We start from the raw sequence: 11,199 nt of genomic DNA on the forward strand, positions 1-11,199 counted from the left end.
TACCTGAATAATAAACATTAAAAATGAGTTGACAACCTCTGGTGGAATATGATAACGAGTTAGGCAGGAACTTATTTTAAATACTTCTTAGCTCTAGTTAATCCACAGAACAAATAATTGACACATAGATCACAGAGACAACTCTCTGACCCACTTAGGGATAAGCAGATAATCAGGAGGAAGGTGGGCTTAGGACTTGGATTCAGGTTTGAATTCCAGCATATTCACTTATCAACTGTGTGACTCAGGACAAGTAATTTTTGCCTGTCTTGCAGAGCTTCAATTTTATCATCTGTAAAACAGAAATGACAGCATGTACTTTGTAAAGATAGCTGTACTTAAATGGGATACTATATGTCAAAGTGTCTGGCAGATAATAAATGCATGGTAAATGCTAGGTCCTGCTGTCTAAAAGACTTGTATCAAAAGGAGATGAGAGGAAAAACATGTAACAGTATTAAAAAATGACAGAAATGCACAAAGCATCTACATACTTTTGCCCTTGCCAAATGCCTGCCTCCTTTTGTTGTATTCTTAAAATTTGAGATGCAACCCTTGTGTTCCCATCACCCTCTCTTGAACTCATGATTTGTATATCCAACTTCCTCCTGTGCATTTCTACTTGGATGTGTAATAGACATTTTAAACTTGACATGACCAAAACCAAAGCTCTTTTCCCCTCAAATGTGCTTATGCCTTGCATGATCTGACCAGTGGTCACCTCCTGGGCTCCTCTCCTACTGCTATTCTTGTACTCTGCTCCAGACACAAGTGACCTCTTTGCTATTTTTTGAACTTGCAAATCATGCTCCCCTATCCTTCTGCCTGAAATGCTAGTCTCCAAAATATAGGGTTCTCTCTTACTTCTTCTAAGTCTGTTCTTAGATGTCACCTTATCAAACCTTTTATTGACCAATATCTCATTACTATCCGTCCCATTCCTTTGCTGTGTTTTTATTCTTAGCACTTATCACCATCTGACATATTGTATATGTGTTTGTTTTATTGTGTAACTCCGTACAGCCACACCTAGAATATTAGTTCCATGAGGGCAGAGATTTTTGTCTGTTTTTGGTCACTGTTTTATCTACCAAACCAAGAACAGTTCCTGACACATAATAGACTCTCAATAAATATTTGTCGATAGAATGATTGGATTCCTCCCCTAGTAGAGTAAGAGGAAGGAAAAAGGAGGACTGGTCAGATGTGTTACTGGATAAGTAAGGACTTTTCTTCTAGATGTTCCAGAAGGAACATTTCTTTCATTTTACATGAGGCAAATCCCTCATAGAAAGATATGCAAAAGGGCCACACACAGCTAACTAGAGCAGGAGGCAAGAAAGGAACATTGGTTGAACATTTATCTTCTATGTGCCACACTTTCTTATTAACTTCTGTGTGAGATCAGTATTATAAACATTTCACAGATGAAAGAACAAATGAAGGCATTTAACAGAGAGGTTGGATGACTGGCCCAAGTTCACATTATAACTGAGTGGTAGGTTTGAAATTCAAATCCAAGTTTGGCTCAAAAATTCCATACTCTCTTCTTAACATTACTAGCTACTGAGAGATCCAAAATTCAGCTTCATAGAACTAGACACACGGAGACTGAAATTTCTGGAGTGGCAGAGTAATAAACCAGCTAAAAGTCAGAGATTTTTCTCCCACCAGCCTGGCTGATGCTGCCATCACCTTTTTGACCCAACTCCAGGGCCACTGGGCATACTGTGGTTAGATGAATGTGCTTAAATTTGGGTCCCATCAGGTGATTCTTTTGTACAAGAACCCTTAATAACTTCCCATTGAATACAGAACAGTAACCCAACTCCTTAGCCTGACATTCAAGGTCCTCCAATCTGGCCCTAAACTCCCATTTCAGCTGTGTCATTGCTAGGGCTTGACAAAATTCTGCCTCTGCATAACGGCAACTCTCATTGTCTAGAATAAACATCTACATTCCTGCCTCTTTGCCTTTTGCTGACATTATTTCCCTTTCTCTTCCCCTTTGCCTATTTAAAATCAGCACATTCTTCAAAGCCCAGCTCAAGTTCCTTCTCCTGACCCTGCCTTCCCACAATGCTCCCACCAGGACACTCTGCTTATACAAGTACTCTGACTCTCGATATATGGGACTAACAATTGCTAATTATTTCCCCATTCTGTTCGAGGGTCTCATTTCCCCCAGATTATAGCCAATTCTCCTCATAGAAAGGAGAGACCTGTCTTAAGCCCCACAGGGCCTACCTCAAATAGGTGCTTAGCAAATCTTTGTTAATGGATTAAATACACTCAAAAGATGAATTTTAAGCAGGGTTTTAAAGGCAAAAAGGGTCTGCATTTAATGGCTGGCATAGAAATATTTGCAGAAATCCATGAAGCAATAATAAGGAGATAAAAATTCTTCTTGCTGTAAGGGAGCAAGATGGCACAACATTAACATTGAATATTCATTTTTGCAGTAAAGGCTTTGGCTACTGATGGGTAGCTGAGCATATGGGGAGGCTCTAACTTCATGAGAGGAATTTTTCATTCAAATATAGAAAACCTTGTTGCTTTTAGAATGTCATTTGCATCTATCCCCTGCAATGATGTCAGTTCCACCACTCAAGCCACCAAGTAGACTAGAAACAGACTGCATATTCCATAGAATCATTGCTACATGTCACATCAGGAGCACAGTGTAATCACAGATGCAGTTTTGGGCAGAGTAGAGTATGAAAGGGGGGATGGGGACAGAAAGAGACTTTGCTTGGGGCAATGGGCATGATGCAGAGGGCAGATGATGTTTTATTGAGTTGTACACTTGAAATCTGTATGGTGTTGTGAACCAATGTCACCCCAATAAATTCAATAAATAAACAAATAAAAATAAATTAAAAAGAGAAAATCTCTGGCAGTTAATGTCTTTACAGGTTCTCATATCCTCTAAACAACTATGTGTGGTAGATAGAGTGGCCATTTGCCTTTATTAAACAGGGAAGGAGACTGAAGCCCAGAGTGATAGAATGACTTATCCAAGGTCACACAGTCAGGGCCTAGGGTTCTTTTTTTAATACTAAACTGCCATATTTGTCCATCACACTTATGTTTTCCATTTGATCTAGCCAAACAGTTTATTGACTGTGCCCATATATGCATTTCTTGGTCAGAATTAGAGAACAAATTTTAACGATCTGAGCCTGGGAGAGTCTGGCGCTTTTAGGTTTTAATCTTGGCTCTTGGAAAAGCAAACTGAGACAGGATTTGGAAGACTCTAAAGTTATAATAACTTTCCCAAACTAGCTCCAGCTATCCCCATACTCCATACCACTAGATTATATTGAGGGGATACTATTGGTTTTGGGTGATTTAAGTATTACATCCATTCAACAAATATTCATAAAGTTCCTGAAATGTGCCAGGCACTGGTCTAAGTGCTGGGGATATAACAGTTAACAAAAACCAAGAATTAATACAATCTATAATTAGAACACCGTTTTTGAGAAATAAGAGCTCTGTTTTTTACAAATGCAGTATAACAACAAAGTGCCTTTAAATGGCCTTATCCCTCCTCCTCAGAGCTGGGCCAGACTCACAGGCACACTCCTAGGTGTTGGGTAGTGTAATGTCCTAATAGTTTCAGGATCTTCAAATATTGAGAAAAACTACAAATTACCCCATTTCAAAGGCTTTCCTCTAAATAACTCAGGAAAACTAGTCCTGGGCTAAAAAAATAAAAAGTAAACAGCCTATTATTAGAATTTAAGCACCTCTTTTACCTGTTTAGCACTTGCTAAGTAAAAACCCAAGAAAGAAATCTACAGGATAACAGACTGGCTTCTGGAAGGATAGGAAGCATGGAAGCAAGGCTAGGTTCAGATGAATAGTCAGTGCCTAAATATAAGTGCCAAGTTGAGCAGTTTATCTTGAGTCTTAGGGCATCGATGCCCAATATAGACATATGTGTACATATATATGGAGAGAGAGGGAGAGAGAGAGAGAGGAATTATGGAAGGAGGCTTTTTAAAATGAGAAGTGTTACACAAATGTAAGATATTAAGATAACAGCTACTCTGCATTGAATACCTACTATGTGCCAGGCACTATGCTAGGCAAAGTTACATATCTTTATCTTTTAATCTTAGAATTTTTGAGGTAAATTACTCGTTTTCTTACATGCTAAAAAACACACACAAAAAACAAGCAAACAAACAAAAAGCAAAACAAAACAAAAGAACACAGCCGAGAAAAATGAAGTAACATGCCTAATGTCCCCTAGCTAGTAAATAGTAGTGCTAGGATTCCAGTCCTTATTGAAAGGTCCACATTCCTGGGATCTAATGAATGAAATGAACTAACAGGCAAAATAGTGACACAATCACAGATAGAGACCAAGATGAAAGCTGTTGGGGCGGGGGAGGGTTCCTGGGTGTGGGGGAGGGTGGATTGAGCAAAGAAAAAAAAAGAAAAAAAAAAGGTCCACATTCTTTCCATTAGGCTACAATGAAAAGCCCCCCAAATAAGGAGTTTTCTATAATTTTCAAGATGAAATTTATTAGATGTTAAATGGTTGGTACCCTACCGACATCCCAATATGATCTTACAGTTTAATGGGAAAGTATGATACTGTATGTAGCCAAACCAAAGTAGATCTTGAAAATAACAAAACTAAATAAGAAAATTCTATCAGCAGAAAATAGAGACCTAGGAGATTACAGGCGCTATGGAACAAGTCTCTCAGTGCTGTTTTTCCAACAGTGTTTGCTGTCTTCATGTCTCTGTGTCACATTTTAGTAATTCTCATAATATTTCAAACTTTATCATTATTATTATATTTGTCATGGTGATTTGTGATAAGTGATCTTTGATGTTATTATTGTAATTATTTTGGGGAGCATGAACCATCTATACCAGCGGTTCTCAACCTGTGGGTCGAGACCCCTTTGGGGGTTGAACGACCCTTTCACAGGGGTCGCCTAAGACCATCGAAAAACACATATATAATTACATATTGTTTTTGTGATTAATCACCATGCTTTAATTATGTTCAATTTGTAACAATGAAAATACATCCTGCATATCAGATATTTACATTAAAATTCATAACAGTAGCAAAATTACAGTTATGAAGTAGCAACGAAAATAATTTTATGGTTGGGGGTCACCACAACATGAGGAACTGTATTAAAGGGTCGCGGCATTAGGAAGGTTGAGAACCACTGATCTGTACTAATAAAGAGCTAATATGCTAGTGGTCGATACACCATAATGGTAATGACCAGGTCATTAGCATATTAGCTGGGGCGTTGCTCTGGAGATGGGGCGGAAGTGGGGAGGCGCCAGGAGGAGGTGGGACCATCCCATACTGGGGAGGGAAGGGGTGAGAGCCCATAGCACCCCCTCACTAGTCCTTCGCCACCCACTGCTCACATTCTGAGTGCCCCATGGCCCACCTGCCAGGGGAAGGAGCACAGTGCAGCAGGCGGGAGGTTTCCATGCTCTCCTCTGGCACCAAGATGGGGCGGAGCCGCTGCATTGCTCCAGAGATGGGGCAGAAGCAGGGAGGCTGCCAGAGAAGGTGGGACCAGCCTGAGGTGACTCGAGGGACTGAGGGCAGGGCTTGAAGCGGCCAGAGAAGGCCAGAGGGTTTGGGGGCTGGGCCAGGCTCACTGGAGCTCTGTGTGGACAGGTTTGAGTGTCAAGGCAGGGCTGCAGGTGGGTGGGCATTGCTGCACAATTTCGAATCGCACGCTGGGCTCCTAGTATTCATATAAGATATGAATATAATTCATAAATGTGTTCTGACTTCTCCACCAACTGGCTGTTCCCACCTCCTTCTCCTTGGGACTCCCTATTCCCTGAGACACAACAATATTGAAATTAGGCCAATTAATAACCCTATAGTGGCTTCTAAGTGTTCAAGTAAAAGAAAGAGTCACACATTTCTCACTTTAAATCAAAACCTATAAATGATTAGGCTTACTGAGGAAGGCATGCCGAAAGTCAAGATAGGCTAAAAGTTAAGCCTCTTGCACCAGTTAGTTAAGTTGTAAACACAAAGGAAACATTCTTGAAGGAAATTAAAAATGCTACTCCAGTGGACACACTCCAGTGATAATAAAGTGAAACAGTCTTATTGTTGACTAGATGAGAGGAAATTTGAGATGCAACCCTTGTGTTCCCATCACCCTCTGCCTGGTGCATGAAATTTGTGCATGGGGCGGGGGGTGTCCCTCAGCCCAGCCTGCACCCTCTCCAACCTGGGACCCCTCAAGGGGCGACCAGGTCTGTAGGGGAGGGCAGTTGGGGGCAACCAGGCCTGCAAGGGAGGGAAGTTGGGGGCAACCAGGCCTGCAAGGGAGGGCAGTTGGGGGGGCAGGCCTGCAGGGGAGGGCAGTTGGGGGCGACTGGGCCGGCAGACGAGGACAGTTGGGGGTGATCAGTCCTGCAGGGGAGGGAATTTAGGGGCAATCAGGCCAGAAGGGGAGCAGTTAGGGGTGACCAGGTCTGCAGAGGAGGGCAGTTGGGGGGTGATCAGGCTGTCAGGCAGAAGCGGTTAGGGGCAATCTGGCAGGCAGGCAGGCAGGCAGGCAGGCAGGCAGGCAGGCAGGAGAGTGGTTGGGAGCCAGCAGTCCCAGATTGTGAGAACCCAAGGGGTGGATTGGAAAGGGTGTGGGCTGGGCTGAGGGGAACCCCCCCATGCATGAATTTTATGCACTGGGCCTCTAGTTCTATATAATAAAAGGCTAATATGCAAATAGACCAAATGGCGGAATGACCAGTCGCTATGACATGCACTGACCACCAGGGGGAAGACGCTTAATGCAGGACTTGCCCTCTGGTGGTCAGTGCATTCCCACAGGGGGAACACTGCTCAGCCAGAAGCCTGGCTCACTGCTGGTGAGTGCAGCGGCGGTGGTGGGAGCCTCTCCTGCCTTCCGCAGCAGTGCTAAGGATGTCCGACTGATGGCTTAGGCCTGCTCCCCATCAGTCAGACATCCCCTGAGGGCTCCTGGACTGCGAGAAGGTGCAGGCTGGGCTAAGGGACCCCCCCACCAGTGCACAAATTTCGTGCACAGGGCTTCTAGTCTGCATATAAGTTCTTTGGTTGCTTTCTTCCCACACCCCACTCCCCTTCCCTCTGCAATTTGTCAGTCTGTTTCATGCTTCTATGTCTCTAGATCTATTTTGTTTATCAGTTAATGTTGTTCGTTGGATTCCACAGTTAAAGACAAGTATCATATGAACACTTAGCACAATACTCTCCAGGTAATACTCAGCTGTCTCAAAGGGTAAGAGATCTTTCTGTTTTATAGCTGCATAGTTTTCCATCATGTAAATGTACCAAATCTTTTTTCATCCATTCATCTACTGATGGGAATTTGGGCTATTTCCAGATCTTAGCTATTGTAAATAGCACTGCTATGAACATAATGGTGCATATATTCTTTCTGATTGGTGCTTTTGGTTTCTTAGGATATATTCCTAGAAGTGGGATCTATTGGTTCAAATGGCAGTTCTATTTTTTTTTACTTGTTTAGTTTAATTGTGTATTAAGTCTTATAAAGATGCTTGAAGTAATGTGAACATCTGTTTCTCCAATACTTGAAGCAAAGAGTACAAAACCTGTTTGAGTAAAAAACAAACGAACAAAAATACCCAAACAAAACAAAACAAAAGAGAGGGTCTATTCAAGAGTTTTAAGACTGAAAGCAAACTGTCAAGTATTTGGAAGAAAAATGTTCAGCAAGTGGTCTGAAGACATTCTAGCCAGGTGGTGTACTTGTTCTAATAAACACACACATCACTCTGAATACCCTGCAGCTCACTCTTGTGTGGCAAAATGACAGTTGGTAAAGGAAGTATGGGCAGATCCACATTATAGGTAAAGTTCCTTGTTCAAAAGATCCACAGAAGCAAGTGCTGGCAGAAATATACCAACCTCCTCCTCTTTCCTCAATGACCACCACCAAATTCCTTCATAGGAGGACTGGACTTCACAGAATGTCAGGGGATTTCTAGGATAGAAGATCAGGTTGAGAGTCTCTGGTTTACATACTCAATCTGAATAGCTTAGTTGGAAAAGAATTTTTCTCAAGGGTTGAGTTAACTTTTGTCTTCAGATCTTGACTTTACCTTTCCTACAATGGCACTAATTAACCCCTAACGACTTTTGAAGAGAAAATTTCATTATTTCTTTTCTTTCTTGAGAGCTGTTTTCTTTTTCCCTCCTCGTTTGGAAGGTTTGCAGTACTTCGCTTCCATCTGAGCTAGAAAATTGTCCATTTCTTTTTGCCAATCCTTTTGTCTGTTCTGAATGAGTGTTTTCAAATTATCTTCTTCATCAAGTCCTAACTCCTTCTTGTTCATTTCTGCTTCTTTAGCCTCTTCCTGGGCACTCCTTTTCCTAACATTCATCTTTTGCTTCCATTCCTGGGTTCCTCTGTGTACTGCACGCAGGACACAGACTCCATGATCTTACCCATGTCCCCTTTGAAGTCCAGATAGGCCTGTTTAATATCAGCCAGCTCTTCTTCAGATCCTTTGTATGTCTTTTCCAAAAAAATGTTTTCTAGAGATATCTTTTTAAAGAGTAACCTCCAATAAGTCTCCCAGTCCCCATATTGGTTGAGCACATCTGAATCCTCGTCCACTGCCCCCTGCTCATCATACACTGCATCTGCTCCTTGTCACTCAGAAGGGAGTAGACTTTCCCCAGGATCTGGAAGCGGCGGGTGGCACCCTCCTTGTCGTCCTCGCCCACCCGGTCTGGGTGCACTTCCAGAGACACTCCCTCGCACCGCACACCCAGGACTCGGTAAAGGTAAAGGTCAGAGGTGCCAAACACCTGCTCACACAGCTCCAGCAGCCCCATGACTGGCCGGCGGAGGACTACGCGAAAAACAGTGGGTCCCAGCAGCACCTGCCAGTTATGAACTGCTCCATTTTCTATTTTTTGAAGAAACTCTATACTGTTTTCCATAGTGGCTACACCAGTCTGCATTCCCATTAGCAGTGTTCTAGGGCTCCCTTTTCTCCGCTTCCTCACCAGCACTTGTTTGTTGATTTGTTGATGATAGCCATTCTGATAGGTGTGATATGGTACCTCATTGATGTTTTAATTTGCATCTCTATGATGATTAGTGACTTTGAGCATTTTTCATATATCTCTTGGCCCTCTCTATGTTCTCTTTGAGAAGTGTCTATTTAGCTGCTTTGTCCATTTTTTTATTGGATTGTTTGTCTTCCTTTTGTTAATTTGTATGAATTATTTAAATATTTTGGAAAGTAACCCTTTATCAGATGTATCATTGGCAAATATGTTCTCCCATACAGTGGACTCCCTTTTCATTTTGTTGATGGTTTCTTTTGCTGTGCAGAAGCTTTTTATTTTGATATAGTCCCACTTGTTTATTTTCTCCATTGCGTCCCTTACCCTAGGGCCTAAGAGATGTAATGGCAAACACATTGCTGAGAGATATATGAAATTTTGCTGTCTTTGGTTTCTTCTAGGATTTTTATAGTTTCACGACTTACATTTAACTATTTTATCCATTTTGAGTTTATTCTTTTGTATGGTGTAAGTTGGTGGTCTAGTTTAATCTTTTTGTATGTGTCTGTCCAGTTTTCCCATCACCATTTGTTGAAGAGACTGTCTTTACTCCATTATATGTTCTTGCCTCCTTTGTCAAATATTAATTGACTGTAAAGGTGTGGGTCAATTTCTGGGGTCTCTGTTCTGATCCGTTGGTCTGTAGGCCTGCTCTTGTGCCAGTACCAGGCAATTTTTATTACAGCGGCTTTATAGTATAACTTGATATCTGGTATTGTGACCCCCCTCCAACTTCGTTTTTCTTTCTCAAGATTGCTGCAGCTATTTAGAGTCTTTTGGGGTTACATATAAATTTTTGGAGTATGTGTTCTAGATCTGTGAAATATGCCATTGGTATTTTAATAAGGATTGCATTGAATCTATAGATTGCTTTGGTGGTATGGACATTTTAATAATGTTGATTCTATGAACACAGTATATTCTCCCACTTGTTTATATCTTGTTCTATCTCTTTTTTTCAATGTCCTGTTGTTTTCTGAGTAGAAGTCTTTTAATGCCTTGGTTAAGTTTATTCCTAAGTATACCTTCTGTTGCCAAGGCAAATGGGATTGTTTTTTAAGTTTCTTTTTCTTAGAATTCATTATTGATGTATAAAAATACCATCAATTTCTGGGTGTTAATTTTGGATCCTGATACGTTGCCAGATTCTAATATTAAATCTAGTAGTTTTTGGTGGAGTCTTTAGGGTTTTCTATGTATAATATCATGTCACTTGTGAATAATGACAGTTTTACTTCCTCCTTTCCAATTTGGATGCCTTTTATTTTTTCTTGTTTTCTGATTGCTGTGGCTAAGACTTCCAGTACATTGTTGAATGAGAATGGGGAAAGTGGACATTCCTGTCTTATTCCTGTCTTTAAGGGGATGGTTTTAGTTTTTGCTCATTTAGTATGATTTTTCATGCAAATGGAAATAAAAAAAGGTTGGGGTAGCAATACTCATATATAACAAAGTAGACTTCAAAATGAAGGTCATAACAATCAAAAGGAATCAATCCAACAAGAGAACATAACCCTAGTAAACATGTATATACCCCATATAGGAGCACCTAAATATATAAAAAATCACATAGGACTTTAAGAGGGAGATCAACAGCAACACAGTATTAGTAAGGGACTTTAACACTCCATTGGCTTCACTGGATAGATCTTCCAGACCCCCCAAAAAATCAATATGGAAACAGTGACTCTAAATGACACACTAGATCAGATAGAATTGGCATTTACAGAACATTTCACCCCAAATCTGCAGAATATACATTCTTCTCAAGTGCACATGGGACATTCTTAAAGATAGACCGCATATTAGGACACAAAACAAGTCTCTATAAGTTCAACAATATTGAAATCATATCAAGCATCTTATGGGATCACAATGGCATGGAACTAAAAATCAGCTACAATAAAATTACTCAAAAACATTTAAACACATGGAGGCTAAATAGCATGTTATTAAACAATGAATTGGTTATCAATCAGATCAGGGTAGAAATAAAAAACTTCCTGGAAACAAATGAAATTGAACACACAAAATCCGAAAACATATGGGACACAGTGAAATCAGTCTTGAGAGGAAAGTTCATAGCATTACAGGCCTACCTCAAG

The 11,199-nt window shown here is 40.9% G+C and overlaps 1 pseudogene; it reads right to left on the reverse strand.

The window, feature by feature from the left end:
* Nucleotides 1-8,396: 8,396 nt before the first annotated feature.
* On the reverse strand, nt 8,397-8,857 carry LOC102242648 (annotated as a pseudogene).
* Between the last annotated feature and the right edge of the window lie 2,342 nt (nt 8,858-11,199).

Source organism: Myotis brandtii, unplaced genomic scaffold, assembly GCF_000412655.1.
Source record: "Myotis brandtii unplaced genomic scaffold, ASM41265v1 scaffold994, whole genome shotgun sequence".
Taxonomy (NCBI): Eukaryota; Metazoa; Chordata; class Mammalia; order Chiroptera; family Vespertilionidae; genus Myotis; species Myotis brandtii.